This window comes from Staurois parvus, unplaced genomic scaffold, assembly GCF_062004578.1.
Source record: "Staurois parvus isolate SC_StPar_1 unplaced genomic scaffold, SC_StPar_1.0 ptg000365l, whole genome shotgun sequence".
Lineage (NCBI taxonomy): Eukaryota > Metazoa > Chordata > Amphibia > Anura > Ranidae > Staurois > Staurois parvus.
The window spans coordinates 8,574,419-8,599,330 of NW_028318161.1; the positions used below are offsets into that span (position 1 = coordinate 8,574,419).

Genomic DNA, 24,912 nt, shown 5'->3' on the forward strand with positions numbered 1-24,912 from the left:
CTACTCAGCAAAGGACACAGTTGCTCCCTTTAGGATGAAGGCTCATTTCACTAGATCCGTTGGTACAGTTTGATCTATTCAGCATCAAACTTCTGTGTTGCAAATTTGTTAGGCTGTCAATAGGTCTTTGGTTCATATATTTACTGTTTCACTGGGTGAGCATTCAGGCCTCAGCTCATGCTGTTACCCTCCCCTCATTGGTACTGTTTGGGGACATTCCAGTGGTTTCTAAGTCTGCTTGTGTCCTGTACCATAAGATCAGAAGAAAAAAAAAAAAAAAAAAAGAAGTTTACAGACAAGTCAAAAAACCCATTACCTGACTGTTTATCCAGAAAAGCTGGTTTCCTGCTCAAATGTAGCCTAAATATAGAGCAATACCATCCAACTATCCATCCAGATCTCCCAGGTTATAGGATATACACAGTTTTTATCCAATTCGCCTCCCATAACCACTGGTTTATATCCCATATACAGCCAAAAGAAAGTACCCACTATTCAACCAGAAATCCAGAACCACTGGTTTATAGTACAGATACAGAGCCATTTATCCAGCTGTACACCCAAAGCTGGTGGTATATAGCATAGATACAGCCTAAATATACACTCACTGGTCACTTTATTAGGTACACCTTGCTAGTGCCAAGAAAATAACCGCATACCATTATACTACCAGCAGCAGCCTAAACCATTGATAAAAGGCAGCATGGATCCATGCTTTCATGCCGTTTACACCAAATTCTGATCCTACCATCTGAAAGTCACAGCAACCAGTCTGCCCATTCTCCTCTGACAAGGCATTTTTACTGGATATTTTCTCTTTTTTGGACCATTCTCTGTAAGCCTTAGAGATAGTTGCGTGTGAAAATCCCAGAACAGCAGTTTGTTAAATACTAAGACCAGCCCGTCTGGCACCAACAACCATGCCACATTCAAAGTCACTTTTCTTCCCCATTCTGATGCTCAGTTTGAACTTCAGCAAGTTTTCTGCACCTCATCTAGATGCCTAAATGCACTGAGTTACTGCTATGTGACTGGCTGATTAGCAATTTGTGTTACCAAGCAATTGAACGGGTGTACCTAATAAAGTGTCCAGTGAGTGTATAGACACATGGAAAACTAAACTCACTCCAGCAACCTTTATTTTATCCCTCCCCTTCCTTTAACATCCTCGGCGGTCTGATTATTTCCGATTTTTTGTGCTGAAAGCGGTACCATTTTTTGCACGGAAATATGTAGTTTATTGTAGGCTGTAATTTTTAGGAATAACTCACTGAAATCTGTACGAACAAGAATCTAGTAAACATCCCGGGTAGGATAAAATTTGAAACACGAAATCATAAATTATAATTTAATAAATAATCATACAAAATAATATAATAATAATAAATTTAATTCAATAATATAATTAAACCAAAAACACTGAAATTTGAAATAAATTCGCACATCGCTGAGCAAAGTCGCAATATTGTTTTCAGTGTCTGATGACGAATTTCCCCACGAATCATTATCACTCAATTCTACAAGTGGTTCTGATTTACTATCGCTGTTCTCTAGCTGGTCTAAAACCGCTTTTGACGTAAAGGGACGCTTTTTGGATGCCATGGACTTTTCTAAGTTTCCAGGCAGAAAGAACAGTCAAAATGCAGCCAGGGCACAGGACAAAGCAGTAGGGACAAAATGTATGTGAAATGCATTGAAACAGCAATGTTTTACTATGTAATAATCATTTTAAAAAAAAGAAATAAAAAAATTTCAAATTTGCCGCCGGTTCAGGCGCCCGTACATCCCGACGTCACAGGGACCGGAACACGGAAGCCGGATGCCGGCATCGGCCGGAGGAGATGGCCGGGGACGCTGCAGGGGACACATCGTGGGAGCGAAGGACAAGGTAAGTGCTGCAAGGACTCCCCGAGCAACGCCGCATGGTAAGCCCGAGTGTAGCTCGGGGTTACCACGCTAAAAAAAAAAAAACCAAACTTTTTTAAAACTAAAATTTTATTTTTTTTTTACCTTTTTTGGCTGCGAAAACTCCAGACCCCTGATGTCACCTGAGATAGCTATGTCACAGCTATCCCAGAATGCAGTATGTTACTAAGCCACAACTGTGCAGTGTGTGCACAACAAATGTATGCATGTGTGCACAAACCCCGCTGGGCAGCATAGTGGCAATCTGCCAGAAGCTGTCAGTGTTTGTGTAGAGACGCAGAAATCCTGTTGGGCATGTACATATGCGTTGCTGGTCTCTGCCAGGTCGTAGACACCTAGAAGACACCAGTGGCATATATGTGCAAATGCCAGGGTTTATAAGATGGCAACATGAGAAAGAAGCCTTTAAGTAACTGTAAACTCTTACCTTGTAAAACAACCCATTCAGTATAAAATTAAAATGAAAGACAACACAATTGTGTATAGATATATATATATATATAAAAAAATACACATTCTAAATACCTCCCCCCCCCCCCCCTTTTTTTTTTTTTTTTTTTAGGAGATCAAATTCCCTCTGTTCTCAGCTGCATAAGAGCTAGGGGAGAAGAAACAGCAACACACTGATCTTCCCACTGAATGGCTGTTTGGGGGAGGGGGGAGGTGTCAGGACAAGTCTGATCATTGAAAGAGAGCACAACGAATTCCCAGCATTGCTAGTGAAACGGACCACGCTGTGGTATCCTGCCTAGTATGGTCAGTTTTTAATAGGAAAGCAGAGGGACTGGCAGGAACACCAGGAATTTCACACAGAGGAAGCAATACAAAGAAGAGGATACTTTTTTTTTTATACAAGTACATGGTACAGCAGGCACATATCAGGAATAAATGTTGGGTTTATATATTATTTCCACTTTAAATAGTACACCCAGAATCGCTAGATTGGGGCCCATATACAGCCTAAATAAAAAGCAATTCATCCAGAACCACCCATATATAGCACAGATAAAGCCCAAACAAGGAGCTATGCATCCTACTTGCATGCAACTATGATGTTACACCATAAACATGGATGCAACTCTAAAAAGGTAGAGTTGGCCTTTAATGCTGGCCTTCAGTACCTTGGTGAAAGGGTTTTTGGCCCCGTCCCTACAACTGTCTGGTTTCTAATAAAACAATATATTCCCTAGAACTGTAACCACTGGGGAATGTTAATCATACTTTCAGTAACCTGTTACGTTATGCAGCTAGAGACATTTAAAATTAACAATGAAAACTGGCTCCATGGAATAATTTGGAGTATTCTCCTGACACTGGCTGGTGACATCTGCTTGTTTTTAACAGTTTCAGGATATAAAAAAATATAACTGTAAAAAAATGCACGTAAAAATAAATGTCTGTTTACATCACACAGAAATATTTCTTTCAGATAACAGCAAAAGGTAACAGACGGATGTGCCTCATGTAACCAGGCAGTGAAATGCCAGGACTTTGGGGCCCTGTGTCTGCAACTGCACAACCCAGGTAGGCCAGAGATTACAACAATAGAACACCTCACCAAGTATCATCTTCATACTGCGCATACACTATACAATCCGATTTATGAGCAGAACAAAAGATGCTCATTTTTTGAAAAGTGAAATGAAAGTGTATTGCCAAATTAAACATCTTTTATATTTTAACTTGCTACAAGGAAAATGGAAGGTGCAATCCGATTGGCTGCTTAGCACAAAACTGAAATGATTACTTTTGGTATAGAATTCAGTTAAAGCTGAAAGTCTAACTACTGTATAGGCAAAACTTTCTTTTTCACCATGGATAGAGTAACGGAGGGTTAGAACCCGTTTTTTTATTAATATTATTCTATGTCCCATTAGGAAGATTTCCCTTCACTTCCTGTCCCATTGCCAAAAAAGGAAGCAAGAGGAAATCCCTGCAAATTAAAGGAATTTGTTTGGCACTCCCCAGGTCACCAGAACCAGCGTCCCTATTTGAAGATTTCCCCTCTATTACTTTTCTTGGGACAACACAAAATGTAAGATTTTTGTTTTTCTTTCACATTCAATGATAATGGTAAACAGGACAAAGAGAGTGAATCTCCCTAAAGGTGACACAGAGAGCAATAAAAACCTAATAGGCATTCTATTCCCTCTGCACCCTATCCAAAACTAAAAGTTTTTCCTTTACTTATACTTTAAAGCAAAACTAAAGGAATTTTTTTATTTTTAGTTTTGAATAGAGAGGGATTAGAACACCTTGCAGGTTCACCCTCTTTATTAGTTCTGTTTTTTTTTTTTTTTTTTTCCAATTTCATTGATAAAAGTAAAACTCCAATTTTTGGGTTGTCCCCAGAACAGAAACAGTGGGGATATTTTCCAAAGGGGACACAAGTTCTGGTGACAACCAGGGATTCCCTCACTTTAGAGGGATTTTCTCTCACTTCATGTTTCGGCTAATGGACAGGAAGGGGAAATCTCCCCAATAGGACACCGCAAAAATAAACCTTACAGGGGTTATAACCCTCCTTTACTCTACCTGAAATGCTAAAGTCATGTTTTGCCTTAGTTCTACTTTAAAGAAAATGTAAACCCAACATTTCATATTCTTGATATGTGCCTGCTGTACCATGTACTTGTATCCTGTTCTCTTTATAATGCTTCCTTTGTGTGAAATTCCTGGTGCTCCTGCCAGTTCCTCTGCTTATTAAAAACTGACTACACTAGGCATGAGAGCACAGCATGGTCACTTTTTTGGCTGTGCTGAGAGCTAATCCAGCCCCCCTGCACAACCATTCACTGGGAAGATCAGTGCATTGCAACTTCTCTCCCACCCCCCAGGTTTCTGAGCTCCTTGTGCAGCTGAGAACAGAGGATGTGATTAAAAAGGGGGGGAAAAAAAAAAGAAAAAAGAAGGAGGCACCTATGTTTCTCTATACACAAAAATGTTGCCTTTCACTTTTATTTTAAACTAAAAGGGTTGTTTTACAAGGAGTGTGTTCAAATATACTTTATATACATAAAATATACATTTTTGCACAATTACATTGGTCCCATTTGGCATGAGAACTATTTACAGAACATTTTGCATTTACTCAATTAAACGCAAAGCTTTCTCTGATTGGACAAGGTGGGGATCGTGATGTCATTGCCACGCCTCTCAGCAACATACACTAAAAGAAGCAGCAGTATGGCTGCTGAAGTTAAGATTACAAGTAGTAATCCCACTTACAATATGTATTCTTTTAGAAGGAGAGATAATATGAGCTTGCATCATTTAAATGATAGTCCTGGGTTTTTGAACCAGCTTTGTCAGATATTAAAAGAGAGGAAAATAAGAAACAAAGTTTAATGGCACAGCTAACATTTCAAAGGATTCTTTTTTTCCTGCAGTCACATCCCGGTCAAGCAGGTACATCTGGTTTCAGATGGAAAGACAGGAAAGCAAAATTAACATCCCTGAGTTGAATACCACAATGTTCCATCAAGTATAGCACAGGAGGCTTATCTGATGAATACACTGGAGCAGGCTAGCAGGTAAAGACAACAATTTCTCCATTCTAAAGGATATACTGCTCCAATCTGTGATAACCACTTTGTATATGCGGACATCACTTTCTGCCACTTTGGTCAATACATTGCCTCAGCCTCAACAAACACAGGACTTGTGACCTGAATTCTTGTTATTGCTCAGTGACTTGTTTAGTGATGATGTAAGGATGAAATTAACACGCATAAACCTGAACCACAGGTCAGCAATGACAATGACTATGTCTCTTCACTTGACAGGTTTTCTACAAATGAAATCAATGGCTCTACATCCTATAGATTGCTGCAATGCATGCCACATAGGATAACATGCGGGGAAATTTAGAGACAGAAATAAAAAATTTAAAAAACACCTGATGCCCCTAGAAGTATCTTCACAAACGCCCAGTGTGCATGAGAGCTTAAAATATTCAACTGTTGTCGGTCTAGGTTTCCACTGCCGAAATTGCCTATTACTGTACTTCTCTCCATGTGACAGCAAAACATCAGAAAAAAATGCAAAATGAAGGGTCAAGCTCCCCAACTTGGAACACAAACTGTAACAGAAGTCTCACAGCTACAACAACCTGCATCAAAAGTGTTTGCTGACTTTGGGCTTTAAAAATATTGCAAAGAGAATCACTGGTACAACTTACATTTTTTGGAAACAAACATCAAAACATTTTTTGAGAAGTGAATTGGTAAAAAAATTGGTTTACCCTCCTTTACAAGTTTCACTCCTCCTGCTCATTCTCCAAAAAGTAAAAATGAAAGATCCAGCACAGAGAGGAACAGAGAGGCACACACCTTCAAAAGGTCACTGCAGGTAGGTAGATCTGGGAACTTATTATTGGATCCCTCTAGAAATTTGAAGAACTATTCCACCTAAAGGAACACCTAAATTTTGGACCTGCCCCTTAAAAGTAGGGAAGCATGGGAATAAGGTAATATGAGTCCGTGTGCTGTGAATAGACAAGTATAAGCATCTTCCTTCTACAGCAGCGGTTCTCAACCTGGGGGTCGAACGACCATTTCCCAGGGGTCGCCTAAGACCATCGGAAAACACATATTTCCGATGGTCTTAGGAACCGAGACACCGCTCCTCTGACTCAGGCGATGTGTGGGCGGGATGATACGCTGCCCTGTCACCTGGCCACACCTCCGGGATCACTCAACAGCTCCGCCTCCTCGCCACTGATTGGCCACCGGAACTGTAGCTCAGGAGAGGCACACAGGCGGCCAATCACCGGCGAGGAGGTGGAGCTTGGAGAGGAGGAGCCGAGCGGCAGCGCGCGTAGATCAAAGAAGATCGAGGGAGCTGCCGGAGTAAGTGAAGAGGAGAGCGGCCAGAGAAGGAAGACAGCTGACAGGTAAGTGAGAGAGCGAGCCCAGGCTGGAGCAGGGGTCAGCAAGGTAAGTATCATTGGTGTCAGTGGGAGGAATAGTGCCCCATCATTTGTGTCACTAATACCAACGATGGGGCACTATTTCTCCCACTGACACCAACGATGGGGCACTATTTCTCCCACTGACACCAACGATGGGGCACTATTTCTCCCACTGACACCAACGATGGGGCACTATTTCTCCCACTGACACCAACGATGGGGCACTATTTCTCCCACTGACACCAACGATGGGACACTATTCCTCCCCCCACTGACACCAACGATGGGGCACTATTCCTCCCCCCACTGACACCAACGATGGGGCACTATTCCCCCCCTGACCCCAATGATGGGGCACTATTTCCCCCTCCACCACACTGACATCAATGATGAAGCACTGTTCCTCCCACTGACACCAACGATGGGGCACTGTTCCTCCCACTGACACCAACGATGGGGCACTGTTCCTCCCACTGACACCAACGATGGGGCACTGTTCCTCCCACTGACACCAACGATGGGGCACTGTTCCTCCCACTGACACCAACGATGGGGCACTGTTCCTCCCACTGACACCAACGATGGGGCACTGTTCCTCCCACTGACACAAACGATGGGGCACTGTTCCTCCCACTGACACAAACGATGGGGCACTGTTCCTCCCACTGACACCAACGATGGGGCACTGTTCCTCCCACTGACACCAACGATGGGGCACTGTTCCTCCCACTGACACCAACGATGGGGCACTGTTCCTCCCACTGACACCAACGATGGGGCACTGTTCCCCCCACTGACACCAACGATGGGGCACTGTTCCTCCCACTGACACCAACGATGGGGCACTGTTCCTCCCACTGACACCAACGATGGGGCACTGTTCCTCCCACTGACACCAACGATGGGGCACTGTTCCCCCCAATGACACCAACGATGGGGCACTGTTCCCCCCAATGACACCAACGATGGGGCACTGTTCCCCCCAATGACACCAACGATGGGGCACTGTTCCCCCCAATGACACCAACGATGGGGCACTGTTCCCCCCAATGACACCAACGATGGGGCACTGTTCCCCCCAATGACACCAACGATGGGGCACTGTTCCCCCCAATGACACCAACGATGGGGCACTGTTCCCCCCAATGACACCAACGATGGGGCACTGTTCCCCCCAATGACACCAACGATGGGGCACTGTTCCCCCCACTGACACCAACGATGGGGCACTATTCCCCCCACTGACACCAACGATGGGGCACTATTCCCCCCACTGACACCAACGATGGGGCACTATTCCCCCCACTGACACCAACGATGGGGCACTATTCCCCCCACTGACACCAACGATGGGGCACTATTCCCCCCACTGACACCAACGATGGGGCAATATTCCCCCCACTGACACCAACGATGGGGCATGCAGGTCTCCTACAGACCTGTCAATATATCTGCTTGCCCGTAAGGGATGTACGGGCAAGCAGATATACTGACAGACAAAATCCACAGCTCTGTGGTAGTTCATTGAGAACTACAAGCCAACAGCCGCAAAGGCTGTTGGGACTTGTAGTTCATTCATTCACAAAACACTGCCTTGCCACATTATTTTAAATTGTGACAGTTGCGGGGAGGAGAAGATCCCCCGCTAACTGTCACAATGGGGGCCGATCTTTTAGTAACATGTTACACCCTGAATATGGGTGCAACATGTAACGTGCTACAAAAGGTTAACTTATCCTTTAAGTTTAGTTAGAGCCTGGAATTTCACTTTAAACAATGGTATACCTGGTTATACCATTTTATTATTTCTCTTCATGGATAACCACTTAAAAGACTAAACATTTATGGTACTCAAGTGGGGGACTGATTTACCAAAACTGGAGAGTGCAAAATCTGATGCAGCTCAATTCTCCAGTTTAAGTAAATCGACCAATATGTCTGTTCTCTGTTAATTGAGATTCTATTTGTCTTTATATTGTGATAACTGTTGCTGTGTCCAGTGTCTGAGGGTTCCTGGGGGGGTGGGGGGGGGGGGGAGAAAAAAGAAAAAAGAAAAATAAAAAAGAAAAAAAAAAGGGAGGTAGAGAACCACAATGCAGAAGAGGGTCAAGCAACCAACAGCCCCATCTGTTTGCAGAGATGTACTTCTGTTATACACATCACTTGAATGAAAAGTAATAAGAAAATTGCAGCATACAGTATTTTGTCAATACATTCTTCCAGTTGAATTATTGAACCACAAGACTATTGTACAAATGATAATTCATTACTGGCAGCCTGCAACAATTCAGATAACTGACCGTGAGCAGTGGTGCACTTGGCTAAAATATGACGATCTGACAAAAAAAAAAAAAAAAAAATCAGCCATAAACCTTTGTTTTGTACAATGGTGCCATTGCTTAACAATGTATGGCAAGCCTTGTTTCATACTATGAATCGCACACAAACGCACAGCGTGCTCCTGTTTGATTCACGTGATTTAGTGCAGTGCAATTTGAGCCCTTCATTTTGAATGAGCCCACATCGCACCAAAAGTAGTGCATGTACTAATTTTGGAAATGCATTACAACCGGATACTTTTGTACCATGCGATTCAGTGCAGGCAAAATGCACCATGTTTGTGATCTGCAATTGAGGTGTCGTTAACACTGACACTCACTGCAGGACAAAACTGCGGGGTGCTTTGAACATGGTGTAGGAATCGCGTGAGGATCGTGGGTTTCAGTTCTGAAATAAATGTATTAACCTATAGCAACACTGATGACTGATGCCCTATAGTTGATGGTATGCTTATCTTCTGACTGGGCTACTATCAGAGTCTTGGAAATTGCAACCACCTTGTACCATGGTTGCAGTTCTCTGCTCACTCTCTGACATGACTGCAACCCCACCTCAATGAAGCACTAGGAAAAGTAGTTTCTAAGTGCATAGTTATAGACCCACCGGTAACTACCTATACCATAAACACATGTAAGAAGCCTGTTCTGACTGCGTATATATAAATCTCACATTAAGCTAAAGAAGAGGATTTCTGACTTGACAGCAGTAGAGCAATTCATTACTCATTATGCGATGCATCACACTTTTAAGCTCAACTCTGCACACAATCTTTTAGCAGGTTTACAGCTGTTAATACTTTTTTACCTCCGCTATCAATTAGATTCATGCTGGCTTTCAGAGTTGTTTTAAACAATCCTTTTAGTTGTCAGGAATAGTACAGCTCCTGCGGTAGTTCCAGGCCACTCTGGACAGGAGTGCGACATATCTCACGTCTCCAGTAAAATGCATCTGTGATCGATCATATGTTTTGTGAATGGCCTAGGGGAGAGGGGCAGAGGCATGACACCAATTCTGGAGTCTGAGACCTGCAGGGCTCAAGTCTAGCGCACCCTGGAATATTTTTTAACACAAAAATATTAATGTGTATTAAATATTAAGTATTTAGTATTAAAGTAGGATGTTTCTTATTAAGTGCATCTCCAGCCTAAACTTTTTTCCTCTGATTTTGGAAAAAGTTGTAAAAGAATTGAACATCTGTCTTGTGTGTCCTTGTTTATAAGTTTTCTGCTCACTTCCTATCTGACTGACACAACAGTAAGCAAAATATTTTCAAAGTGAGTAGAAATCCCACCTTTAACGGCTACCAGGGGGGAGTACCCCATCTGTTCTTGTCTCAGTAACAAACTCTAAAATGTTAGATTTCCCTCAGAAAAAAACAAAAACAAAAGATGAAGTCCAAACTAAAACAAAATGTAATCATCCTCTACAGGCAGACTCCACTGATCCTCCAACACAGGGAGACGGCTACTGATGGTCAATGGCAGCTCCACAAGTTTCACACAAAGATTAACAAAAAGAAAGGGAAGCCGCTCACCATTTAAAAGCCTGTATAAACCAGCTGGTACAGTCTGATTGAGAGTTTAATACATGCAAACTAGAACAAGTTTTTAATAAAAAGGTATAATTCAAAGCCTGAGTTTATAATAAAAAAAAAAAAAACAGCACAAGGGACATTACTTACTTTCAGGAGAATGCGTCTCTTCTTGTGCTCCTGAATCCTCCTCTTAGCTGCCATAATCTTCCACTGCAGCACAGCTTACTAGAACTAAGGGGCTGTGACAGGGACTCATCAAGAGTGCCCATCCTTTCTGGTACTACAGCTTCTATGACTGAATCAAGGGGGCGAACCTGTTTAATTCATGAAAACTGTAACAGCTTCTATAAATGGAGCAGTTTGGCAGAAAGAGCAGGCGTAGCCAGGCACTCTTGATGAGAACCTGCGACATCCCCTTATGCAGGCCATAGATGGGTCGTTTACCGGCCGAACGAATAATCAACCTATATTCACACAGTTAGTGGGACAATGTTGTCGGCTGATTTTCGCATTTCTTCTTGTTTCTTTTTAACGGTCATGCCGGAAAATCTACGAAAAACGGCCGTTTTTCGTAAGCATTGGTGGCAGCAATGACCAATGTTTCGTTTATCGGCCAACAATTCGGCTGATAAACATCCCGTCTATGGCCAGCATTACTTCTATTAAAACTTACTGCACTGGAAGATTTCAGCAGTGGGGATGGAGACATAGAATTCCAAAGGGATACATCTCACTGAAGACAAGTAAAGTCTCTTTGGCTGATTTTTTATTTTAGTAAAACTTTAAAGTACATGTAAACCCTCAGCTTGTAAAGCAACCTGCAAATGAATGACTAAACACTTGTGTATACATACAAATAAATAACCCACAATATACATTTTTTTTTATAAGTGATCATATTCCCTCTAAGCTCCTCAGAGCTGAGACCAGAGAGCTGGGGGAAGAGAAAATATAGTAAACTGAACTTCCCACTGAATGGCTGGTCGGGGGGTGTCAGGCCAAGTCTGATCATTGGAGGACAGCACATAGAGTTCCCTGTATAGCTAGAGAACTGACCATGCTGTGCTCTCATGCCTAGTTTGTACAGTTTTTAATAGGAAAGCAGAGGAACTGGCAGGAACATCAGGGATTTCACACAAAGGAAGCAATACAAAACGAAAAAAGGATACTTTTGCATACAAGTACATGGTACAGCAAGCACATATCAGGAATATGAAATGTTGGGTTTACGAACTCTTTAAATGCAGCTATTAAGTGAGGTGCAGAACAAAGCAAAGTGTGAAAAAAGAGGGGACACCAAAACTGCAATGGAAAACTTTTCTTAATCATCACTAGTACTGCCTTTATATAGGATGTGCTGGGTGAGCTGGAGGTAAGCTTGTAACCATGCCATGATGCTATATCATTCGATCAAATACAAGTATCATTTCATATGCAACATTCTTTCAGAGAAAATGTCAATGAATGATATAATGGAACTCTATTAGGAGCAATAAAGCAAAAACTATTTTCCCAATTTATTGTTGAAAATGGAAAGATAATTTTAAAGAGAATAAAAAAGTAAAAGAAAATAAACCCAATATCTAAAATCACAATGGCGGGATTCACACCTATGTGTTTTCCCCCAATGCAAATTCCATTGAAATCACAACACGTTGCATATTACAATACGCTCGCATTGGATGTCAACATACATCTCAACACACATCAGTGAGCGTTTATGGGAATCGTAGCGCTTTTATCTGCATCATTATATGTCAACATACAGTCAGGTCCATAAATATTGGGACATCGACACAATTCTAACATTTTTGGCTCCATACACCACCACAATGGATTTGAAATGAAACAAACAAGATGTGCTTTAACTGCAGACTGTCAGCTTTAATTTGAGGGTATTTACATCCAAATCAGGTGAACGGTGTAGGAATTACAACAGTATGTATATGTGCCTCCCACTTGTTAAGGGAACAAAAAAGTAATGGGACAGAATAATAATCATAAATCAAACTTTCACTTTTTAATACTTGGTTGCAAATCCTTTGCAGTCAATTACAGCCTGAAGTGTGGAACGCATAGACATCACCAGACGCTGGGTTTCATCCCTGGTGATGCTCTGCCAGGCCTCTACTGCAACTGTCTTCAGTTCCTGCTTGTTCTTGGGGCATTTTCCCTTCAGTTTTGTCTTCAGCAAGTGAAATGCATGCTCAATCGGATTCAGGTCAGGTGACTGACTTGGCCATTGCATAACATTCCACTTCTTTCCCTTAAAAAAACTCTTTGGTTGCGTTTGCAGTATGCTTTGGGTCATTGTCCATCTGCACTGTGAAGCGGCGTCCAATGAGTTCTGAAGCATTTGGCTGAATATGAGCAGATAATATTGCCCGAAACACTTCAGAATTCATCCTGCTGCTTTTGTCAGCAGTCACATCATCAATAAATACAAGAGAACCAGTTCCATTGGCAGCCATACATGCCCACGCCATGACACTACCACCACCATGCTTCACTGATGAGGTGGTATGCTTAGGATCATGAGCAGTTTCTTTCCTTCTCCATACTCTTCTCTTCCCATCACTCTGGTACAAGTTGATCTTGGTCTCATCTGTCCATAGGATGTTGTTCCAGAACTGTGAAGGCTTTTTTAGAGGTCGTTTGGCAAACTCTAATCTGGCCTTCCTGTTTTTGAGGCTCACCAATGGTTTACATCTTGTGGTGAACTCTCTGTATTCACTCTGGTGAAGTCTCGATTGTTGACTTTGACACACATACACCTACCTCCTGGAGAGTGTTCTTGATCTGGCCAACTGTTGTGAAGGGTGTTTTCTTCACCAGGGAAAGAATTCTTCGGTCATCCACCACAGTTGTTTTCCGTGGTCTTCCGGGTCTTTTAGTGTTTCTGAGCTCACCGGTGCGTTCCTTCTTTTTAAGGATGTTCCAAACAGTTGTTTTGGCCACGCCTAATGTTTTTGCCATCTCTCTGATGGGTTTGTTTTGTTTTTTCAGCCTAATGATGGCTTGCTTCACTGATAGTGACAGCTCTTTGGATCTCATCTTGAGAGTTGACAGCAACAGATTCCAAATGCAAATAGCACACTTGAAATTAAATCTGGACCTTTTATCTGCTCATTGTAATTGGGATAATGAAGGAATAACACACACCTGGCCATGGAACAGCTGAGAAGCCAATTGTCCCATTACTTTTGGTCCCTTAACAAGTGGGAGGCACATATGCAAACTGTTGTAATTCCTACACCGTTCACCTGATTTGGATGTAAATACCCTCAAATTAAAGCTGACAGTCTGCAGTTAAAGCACATCTTGTTCCTTTCATTTCAAATCCATTGTGGTGGTGTATAGAGCCAAAAATGTTAGAATTGTGTCGATGTCCCAATATTTATGGACCTGACTGTACTTCTTAATGCATGCATAGAGATGCACGTTTATGGATTTCAATGGAAAATTCACCACGCAAAACGTGTCCAAGTCTGGCCATTTTATTACCTAAAAGAGCTCCCAGAAGATATACATGTTAAAAACAGAGAACATTTAGAAAAAAAAAGGATGACAGTTGAAAATTTTTATGTTTTACATTATTTGTGCAATCAATAATGAAACCTATATTTTTTTGTAAATATTTTAAAGACAATTTACATGCAAACACATTTTTAATAAAATATCAAAGATGACATTGTGTTCAGTAAATTGATAAAAAAAAAAAAAAAAAAATGTGTCAGGCCTCAAAATTGCGTCCATCCAAGAAACAGCAACAAAACTGATACTCAAAATTTTACACAGATAAAGCTTTAAAAACCTCTGTAGCTCATAAAATTGAAGTTAAGTGTAAATGACAGCCCTAGAATTACTACTGTCACTTTAGCATGGATGGCAATACCCAATTGCACAAGTGGAGTTATGAAAATGCATCCTAGGTATGTGTTTTACATATGTACGTGCAAGGTAGACAGGGTACCTTTAACATTTTTGTTCTATTTTTATTAGGTTTTATTATTTATTTTTTTTACATTTCACTGTATTGCAATATAAGGGCAATTAAAATCCCTATATGGGAAAACAGGTGACAGGTTCTCCTTATGGAGACAACAGGGGCATATTATTTTATTTATTTATTACAGTTACTTATATAGCACTTTTGACAGTGCTTTACAGTATATTGTATATTCACATCAGTTCCTAACCCTCCAGGAGCCTACAATCTAAGGTCCCTAACTTACATTCATACATACACATACTAAGGCTAGTTTAGACAGGAGCCAATTAACCTACCAGTATGTCTTTGGAGTGTGGGAGGAAACCGAAGCACCTAGGACACCCAGGCAGTCACAGGGAGAACATGCAAAATCCAGGCAGGCAGTGCTGTGGTTGGGGTTTGAACCAACGACCCTAGTGCTGCCAGGCAGAACTGCTACCCACTTTGCCACTGTGCTGCCAATTAGTCCTACCTGGAGTCTCTGCTGCACTTTGGGTACTTTCTGTACTTGATCTTTTAAGGCAATCTGTTGTGTAACTGGGTACAATCAGCATTCATCTGAACCCAGAAGTGCTCACAGCACAGTGCCTCTAGGTTCACTGCACGAGGGAAAGGGTGGACGTTGGGTATCTTCTCTGTGCTCCCAGGAAGTGGTATATTGTTAACATGTTACACCCTGAAAATGGGTGTAAGGCCCCTTTCACATGAAGAGTCCGATCAGGTCCGCCTGTTAGTTTTTTAGAGCGTCATGATTGGACTCCTCATTCACCCCTATGGACTGGCAGGTATAAACGGACTAGTGTCCGTTTACAGCTGCCGACCTCCAATCTGATCAAGTCCGCTTAAAAACAAAGAAAACGAAGGGTATGCATCCCCTTCTTTCTAGGCGGATCAGAGGGCAGCTGGGTATAAACAGACAGTGGAATCTGTTCATACCGGACTGCGCGTAGAGCACAGCCTTAGCCTATGTCCGCTCTGCATAAGTGGAGCAGACAGGGACTCTGCTCAGCAGGACATCAGTGAACAGATCCCCTGCTGATCTAATCGGATTCTGCCCCATGTGAAAGGAACTTTACATGTAACATGTTACGAAAGATGAACTTTTCTTTTAACCACTTCCTGCCTGGCCCATAGTAAACTGATGTCCGGACAGGACTTTCTTAGTTCAGAGTGGACGTCATATGATGTCCTCTGGAAACAAGCCTTGCACACGGTCATGCTGCGGGCGTGATCTGTCACTGGCTGTGTGCACTGGACAAAGCTGATGAATGATCAGGGTACCGGCCCCACTGCCAGTACCATGTGATCGCTGTGAACAATCACATCAGATCACATGACAATTGTAAACAATGAATGGCTTCAATTCATGCCATTCATTGTTACAATTGTGTTGTTAGCTGTGATTGTACCATGTGATCACTGACCAGACAGGGCCAACTACAGCCCATCTGTACCATGTGATTAGCTGTGGCCAATCAAAGCTAATAACAAAAAAACTAAACTGACTTCATTCAGTTAAATGCTTGCGTATAGCAGTGAAATTTACTGCTATAAGCAATCATAATATGTAAAAAAATCCTGAATACTTCCCCAGAGTAGTACAATGTCACAGTGTATTAAAAAAAAATTAAAAAAGAAAAAGTAATGTAATAAAATTGGAAAAAAATTTGTATTACCACCAGTCAGCTTCACTGATCGCCACCACACCAGTTATAGGATCACTGGTGAATAGAACAAAAAAAAAATGGTTTTCTTTGTTAAATTTCTTGATTTTCAAAAGAGAAAAAGAAAACAACATTACAACTTCAAAATACTTGGCATGACTCCTACTAAATACCCTGGATTCTTCACTTTCCAAAAAGGGGTAATTTGAGGGATATCTACACTGACCTGACATTTTTGGGCCTCAAGAAATGAGATTGGTAAATCAGGATTGGCTATTTTCACTAAAGAAATGTAGCAAAGTACATTTTCGCCTACAATTATGAAGAACTATTATTTATATAAATATAACAAACAAAGAGAACACTTTGTCTTTTTTTGCTTATTTAGCAAAAAATAATAAAAGCCAGTGGTGATTAAAACCCACTAAAGGAAAGCTATATTTGTGTGAAAACGGCAACAAAAATTTTGTTTGGGTATAGTGTTGCATGAACGCACAATTGTCATTCAAAGTGCAACAGCACTGAAAGCTAAAAATTGGCCTGGGCAGGTAAGGGGTAAAAGTGCCCAATATTAAAGAGGTTAAGAATTCTACTGGTGTAGAGGGGTAAAATTGCTACTCCCAGATCACACTTTCGAGCATCTGTCCAAAAGCATACACATTCGGTCATGCGATGTCTCCTGAAGCAGAATTTTTAGCCCCTTTACATCTCTTCAGCTACTGAAGCAAGACTGGTAAGCGAGCTTTTAGGTTAAAAAATATGGATGGGTCCACTTTACCCTTTCTGCACATTCATTCTGCATTACAGTTTTTTGAGCAGAAGTGTACTACATTAAAGTGGATTTCACTAGATCCTCAGGCTGCATTCACACGAGCGTTTTGTACCTTTTAGCTCCAAGCGCCAAAAATAAATTGTTTTCTATGGTGCCTGTTCACATGATCAGGTGTGAACAGGCACCACAGAGAACAACTGATTTTAAGTTTGAGCTTTTCTGAAGCTACAAAACGCTCAAGTGTGAATGCAGCCTTATTCACAATCTAGATATTAAAAACACCCAGAACCACATTAACTGGGAAAAGTGATGCAAAAATAAATAATTTACTATCTTAAAGCACACTTTTTATGAATATGTTAAAATGGCAAAAGTGTAAGAACTTCATGGTCAAACCCACCTCTACCCTCCTTAATACAACTGCTTGTCAACAGTTCAAGATCTAAGTGTTCACAGTGTTCCGTGAATGAATGAACTCCAAGTCCCGACAGCCTTAGCGGCTGTCGGCTTGTAGCTCTCAATGAATTACCACGGTGCTGCGGAGCACCATAGTAGTTCATTGAATCTTCCCTGTCAGTATATCTGCTTGCCTGTACATTCTGTATGGGCATGCAGATGAACTGACAAATCTGCAGCAGGAGACCTGCATGGCACCAGCGGTCTGCTGTTCGCTGGTGCAATGCTTTACAGGCTCTTGCAGCCAAAAATAATAAATGCATATCTTTTTTACCTGCAAAAAAAGTGCATTTATTATCTTTGTGCAAAAGGTGAATGTATCCTTTAATTTAACCACTTGACAACCACACTATAACCAAATGACAGCTATAGCGTGGTTGCCCAGTTCTGGGAGGGCATCATATGACGCCCTCCCAGAATGCGCCCTCCCGCGTGCCCCCAGCGGCGATCTCTGTGATCACACCCGGCGATCTCCGTGATCACTGTGTCATACGGACACAGCTGATCACATGCTGTGGTAAAAGGCCAATCACATTAGCCTTTTACCACATGATCAGCTGTGTCCAATGACACAGCAGATCACCGGGTAAATACAGTTGCCGGTTATTGGCTGCACTTTCCTCACGCTGTGACATCGTCAATTGTCAGAATAGATCATCACTGATCATCAGGGCCCTGATGATCAGTGTCACCCAGCAGTGCCGCACAGTGGTGCCGCCTATCCATACCACCTCATCAGTGCCCATTAGTGCTACCCATCAGTGCCGCCTCATCAACGCACGTCAGTGAAAGGAGAAAAATTACCTCTTTACAAAATATTATAATAGAAACAAAAGAAAAACTTTTTTTTGCTCTTTTTTTGTTTATAATGAAAAAAATAAAACCCTCAGTGGCGATTAAATACCACCAAAAGAAAGCTCTATGTGTAAAAAAAAAAAAAAAAAAAAAAAAAAAAAAAAAAAGAAGAAGAAAAGGAATTTCATATGGGTACAATATTGCATGACCGTGCAATTGTCATTCAAAGTGCGACAGCGCTGAAAGCAGAAAATTGGCCTGGGCAGGAAGGGGGTATAAGTGCCCTGTAGGCAAGTGGTTAAAGATAAATTCCACATTAATGGTTCATGTGGGGTAGAAAGGATACTCCTAATTGCCCAGATGTGGTTGTAACCTAAGAACTCTTATTCATCTTTTATGGAATTGTCCAAAATTATTTATTGGATAGAAAGAATACAAACTATTTCAGTAATATCACAATTATCCACTAATATTGACCATAAAATAGGCATTCCAGTACTACTAGATACAGAACTGTACCCTGCAACAACAAATTACCAGACTACTTTTTGTAGCTAGAAAGTTGATCGCACAAAACTGGTTGTCACCCCACCAACCCACCTTTACTTTGTGGAAAAAACAAAATTAACTCCATTGTATGATGGATAACATACAAATAAAAGGGGTTTCCTAATTACAAGAAAAAAAAAAAAAAAAAAAAAAGTTTAGGAGAATTAGTACGCCGAACCCTCATTGGGGGTGGCAATACATTAAAGATTATGTAAACCCAACATTTAATATTCTTGATATGTGCCTGCTGCACCATGTACTTATATGAAAAGTACCCTGTTCTCTTTGTATTGCTTGATTTGTGTGAAATCCCTGATGTACCTGCCAGTCCCTCTGCTTTCTTGTTAAAAATGACCATACTAAGCAAGAGACCACACCGTGGTCAGTTCTCTAGCTGTGCTGGGAACACCGCCTCCAATAATCAGACTTGTCCTGACATGCCCCCTCCTCCTGCGCATCCATTCACAGGGAGGTTCAGTGTGCTGCTGTTACTCCCTACCTCTCCCCTCCCCAGCTCTCTATGCAGATGAGAGCATAGAGTACAGTATGTGATCACTTAAAAAAAAAAATATATATATATATATATATATATATAACATTTTTGACTTTTTTTTAATCTGTACACAAATGTTTTGCCTTTAATTTCTTTTTTAAACTGAATGGGTTGTTTTGTAAATAACTAAGTTATTTATTGCATGTATTACAATAAGGACTCATGCACACTTGAGCACAAAAATGCTGCTTTTACAGGCATTTGAGCTTTTTTTTCTGCCTGTAAACGCCCCATGTTAGCCTATGTGTCCAAGCACTCTATAGTCATTTACAGGAGTTTAAAAGGTAAAATCCCCCACCAAACTCACATTCAGTAAACAAGCTTTTGAGCATTATAAAATGTATTCTGGCCAATAGAATGCATTAATTCCAGATGCGTTAACGCACATGCAAAAAAACCCACAGCTTTTTACCGCAATTTTCTACTGCTAAACTTTAAGAACAGAAATATGTTATAAATTACTGCCTGCTGTGTGTATGGTTCAGATTAAAGGTTTTTTTAAATAGCATTAAAATTCTTTATTTTATAGAAATTTACATAAAAAAAAAAATTCTACAAGAAAATTTATATTTATCATATATCTATTATATATCCCTCTGAATTCAAGATTAAAAACTCAAATAAATGTAGGTGTGTTTCAACAAAAAAAAAAAAAAAAAAAAACACAAAAAAAAAAAACATAGGTCTAATTAACGACAAAAACAAATGCAAGATCTTATTCCCCAAAAGAGGGATAATTCTTAACATTTATATACATTCCCCAGAGGAGTGACAGAAGTAGTTAATCAAGCTCTATATTCCCTTCTGAACTATTATGTAACGGACTGGCAAACAAGGAACAACTCTTGTTCCACAATGTAAATGACATTACAGCGGGTCCAGGTAAAATAATGCAGTGTATGTTCCAGCAAAGTGAAATGTTGGTCATTATAGCACTTCTGTCTTATACAGTATTAAACTAGACCACAGAGCAACATATATATATTTCATGCATGCACTTTACAACTATGGCAGAATTGCAAACTATTTAGCAGTGTACAATCAGCCCTGCAGAGAGGCTGCAAATAATTACACAAAGTGGCCACACCAGCAACAATTCTGTATTACATTGTATCAATAACCTACAGAGAAGTAGATGAAACACATTATGGACGAGGGAAATCCTATCATCAGAAAAAAACAAAAAAAAAAACAAAAAAAAAAAAAAACTAGCGATTCAGTTAATTTTAACTAATATTTGGAAGAATACCAGTTTTAATAATTTTTTTAAAGGAGGTTCTTTCCCCAATTTCCCTCCAACCAGGAGAACAATCCTTACCTATTGCTTTTAGGTCTCTTTAGGCTTAGTGAAGGTGATGGTGACGAGCACGGTTTCCAACACACCTTTCATGTCTGGTGACCATGGTGGAAAAAGCCTGTCTCCCTACCTGACATCAGTCACATCTGGTAAAAGCAGAAAATGCCAACCCTTTACAAACTGGCTTGTTCCAGAATTTAATGGAGATGTAGAACTACAGATGTGTATTTAGGAGAGAACTGCTTTTGAGATTTGCATTACACCAGCTTTGCCAGGAATAATATATCAGGAGGTATGCTATTATATTCCTGATAAAGAGAGATGAGTTCCATATACCACTTGGGGGAAACTTACCAAAACTGGAGCAAACAGAACCTGGAGCAGCTGTGTATTGTAACCAGCTTCTAACTTCACCTTCGATTTAGAAGTGAAAGTTAGAAGCCGATTGGCTGCCACGCACAACTGCTCCAGTCTTGGTACACACATGAAAACAACGAGTAGACTTTACTAAGTCCATTCAATTTGAGTGCCTACTATGCCACTTAGAAGTCAACCAAGACGCACACCAGAGACAAGCCATCATACAGCTAATCATCAGCATAGAACTGACAACCAGTCCAATTTTGTTACAAGCCAGGGCACCCATCAACCACTACAGAAATAGGTGACCTTATGTATGTCAAGACACCTGCTGCCACTTTACAACCCTTACAAAACAGCTAAAATACAAGTTCCCAAAAAGGTGGTGTTGATAATGCTTAGGATACAGCCACATACATAGGCATTGAATACAAATCAAGTAACTTTTGAAGTAACTACTTCAAAAATTAGATGAGAAGCAAACTATATCATTGAGTTTCAGCAAAAAATTTAAAAATGAAAGTTATGGCATCTACGCAGCCAAAATGAAACAGTTGAACACAATAATATCCACCACAAATTTCAGGCGGATAATAGCTCAAATAAAAGATCAGCATTTGAAGCCCATTAGTGAAAGAGTGCCTATTTGATAAACTGGGACTTATTTATCAAGGAGTCTAAAAAACACTTTCTGCATGTTATACTACTTTCATTTTGAAGGAGTCTGGTTATAGAATATAGAAGTGGCTTATTCAAGACAGCTTGTTAAATGAGGCAAACTGTTTCTTCTATACAGCCTCCTGGAAGGCACTGCATAATACATTGATGCTGGAACATTAAAAAGACAACAGCCCAGCCTCTTTTGAAATCTGATGCAAAGTATAATAATACAAAGTTCAGGCTTTTAAAACAAAAACATGGCATGTCACAAGGCACGCTAGATCCAAAATCAGAAAACTTTTGAGGAACAATGCCATTACTTCATCTTCAAACCTGCCACAAGGACATTACAGAGAAACTTACAAGAATTCCTCTCTCTACAGTATCATGTTGCAGCCACTGGAAAACGCCAGGATGTAGTGGCTGGGATCCCAAAGCATTTTCCTCAAGTCCATCAACTGGAGAGACTAGCTATTCATTGAGACACCTTGAAAACAAACCAACGTATTTACTCCCCTCTCCAGGAATTTATGCTCATTTTAAAAACTACAGCATCACAAAAAGCCCCTTGCTGTGCTATGCAATGAACATGTAAAAGTGGCAAAATTTTCTAAAAACATTCACACAAGGCCAATACAACACAAAAGACAATGTGCTATTTTGTGTGAAAACAGAAAACTTACTAAAATCCAGATGATTCCCTTTAGCAGCAACAAACCAGAATGAAACGAGCCCCCATTCATATTAGACATGAGCATAAACAACCTTGGTGTGTACAGGAACAGAATCCCATGTTTTTGTCCCCACAGACTCAAACAGGAGAGCCTGAAAATGCAAATAATTTTTCAGACACTCATATTAAATTCTACAAGACCAAAAATGTACAATTATACCCCAAAAGTGGCATGTGCACTTTTTCAAGTGTTGCAAAACTGGTGACAAAGTGCTCAGGTGTGAAGGGCCCCATTGAGAATGAGATTCCTCAACTTGAGCACAGCCATGATTCAGGAATAGAGTAGCAAAACATACGAATATGAGTGGGGCCTGAACAGGTCAGAATGCTAAAGCTACCCTATTGATGGACATTGAACAACGTGATGCAGAAATTCCCAACCAACAATTTTCTGAGGCAACTGATGAAAGGGGCTGACCATCAACAAACAGATGCAAATGTGTAGGCAATTACCATCAAGTGCACGCCATCCTGCGCCAATCCCCTTCAGAAGCGGCAGACAAAGTGCAACTTTCAGAAAAGTTTAGCCTCTGTCAGAAAAAGGAGTTTCTAAACATAGGGGTCACCCAGGAAGGTCACATCCCAACAGAGGAGACCGCAACACATGTGCAATACACACCCCAGAGTGGCACATATGGGACTGCTTACATACCCAATAATCACTTTCTGCCACCTCTAAATGAGAACAGGAAAAAAAAAAGAAGAAAACTTCAAGAGGAGATTTATATATACAAAAATTCACGGATACACAAAAACTGAAGCACCTCCGCCTTAAAGAGGCGACCTAAAAGAATTCTGCTAACAAACCTCTGATACTCCCACTTGTGTCTGAAACAAAGGTAAAAGATGAAAGGACTGTTCTGCTTGGCAGAGGGATTAGCAGATCCCTACTATAAAGTCACACAGCTGGCAACAGGTTATAATAATGTGTGGAATACTTTGCCGGTGACCCAGGGATGGCGTCCTGGAGGAGTACTCATACTGGGAAATAATCTGGAAAACCTAATGAGTGAAAAAAAATAAAAAAGTAAAACACCAGAGTGGCTGTTTGTAAACACTGGGCACAGAGATCAACACACTGACCTGTCACAGCAAGTCCATTAGGAAACACAGCTGGAAGTGGGGGGCTCCTCCACTCCCAACCCTATTAAATAAATTTGATGATCTACAATCCTCCACCAACCATCCATCACTACACAGGGCAGGGAGGATCAGGGGCCTCTGGTATTGGTAATTATTAGTAAACACACAGGTACAATAATAATAACAGCACATATACACAGCTCCCCACAAGTTGTACATAGAGCAGTGGCTGCAGATGGGCTCCACAATCCAATGTAGGGCCCCGGCACTGTCAGCACCCAGAGTCCCTCATCTCATAAGGCACTCTCTCCCTGTAGTTGTCACCTGCAGACAGTAGCCCCCCACCCTGTCATTATAATACCCCCCTCCACCCTCTGTAATAATTCTAATACCTCCACCCCCCTCCGCCCCCTGTAACAATACTAACACCCCTTACCCCTTGCAGCAGTTCTTACCTGCAGACAAGCACCCGGGTTCCCCTCCCCCTCTCCTCCAGGCGGCCAGTGTCCCAGGTCCTCCCCCCTCCTCCCGAGATACAATGTATCAGTCCTGGCCGCGGCCGCTTTGTTACATTGTATCTCTGGCTGCACAAAGGCCGGAGCGGCCGCTACCATGGCGGGGAGGGGGGGTAGAGGAGCCCCCCCACTTTATCCTCCTCCGCACCCCAGGGGCCCTTACACTCACACACACAATGAGGGCTGTTCTGTGACGAGCGAGGACGATGGATTACTTTCCCCGGGGCTCTGCCGCCCGCCCGCCGTGCCGTCCCTCCAGCGCCTCACCAGCAGAATAGAGCAGCACCGACTGAGCACCGCGCATGCGCCCTGCGCGCATTGGTCGCCGGGACTTGTAGTCTGTTGCTATTGGAGGAGAAGGAGCACAGTGACCGGCGCAGACTACATATCCCGACAGCACTAGTGGTCGCCCTCCCTCCTTCCCTCCTGTATAATGGAGCGGCCAGGAGAAGGACACAGGGTTGTAAAGTAGCCTATTTAGCGGGGTATAACATCCCTGTCACCCAGCAGCTGAATTCTACTGCTCTGTTGGGGCCCCTGCTGCACCGTGTGGCCCCTGAGAGTACAGGGGAGGGGCAGATCAGCCCAGGAGAGGGGAGGAACAAGGACCCCCCCTCCTCCCCCTTCCCTCCTACATGATGACACTTCCCTCCATTCTACACTGAGAAGAGAGCATTGTCACCCCTGCCCAGGGGATCTCATCTACAACATATACATTTCCACATACATTCACTAAATACAGCACCAATACATTCAATAATAATACTCTGAT

At 41.6% G+C, this 24,912-nt stretch overlaps 1 protein-coding gene across 5 annotated transcripts in view; it reads right to left on the reverse strand.

Annotated features, from left to right (window-relative positions):
* The window catches only part of BRD3 (bromodomain containing 3), an 89,300-nt gene extending 64,855 nt beyond the window's left edge, over positions 1-24,445 (reverse strand). For 4 of the 5 annotated variants that reach the window (XM_089685285.1, XM_089685283.1, XM_089685282.1 and 1 more), the window contains exon 1: positions 24,310-24,445. The gene's annotated coding sequence lies outside the window, so the exon portion shown is untranslated. The remainder of the gene's footprint in view (positions 1-24,309) is intronic. The other variant, XM_089685281.1, reaches the window with a different exon arrangement.
* Positions 24,446-24,912: the final 467 nt, after the last annotated feature.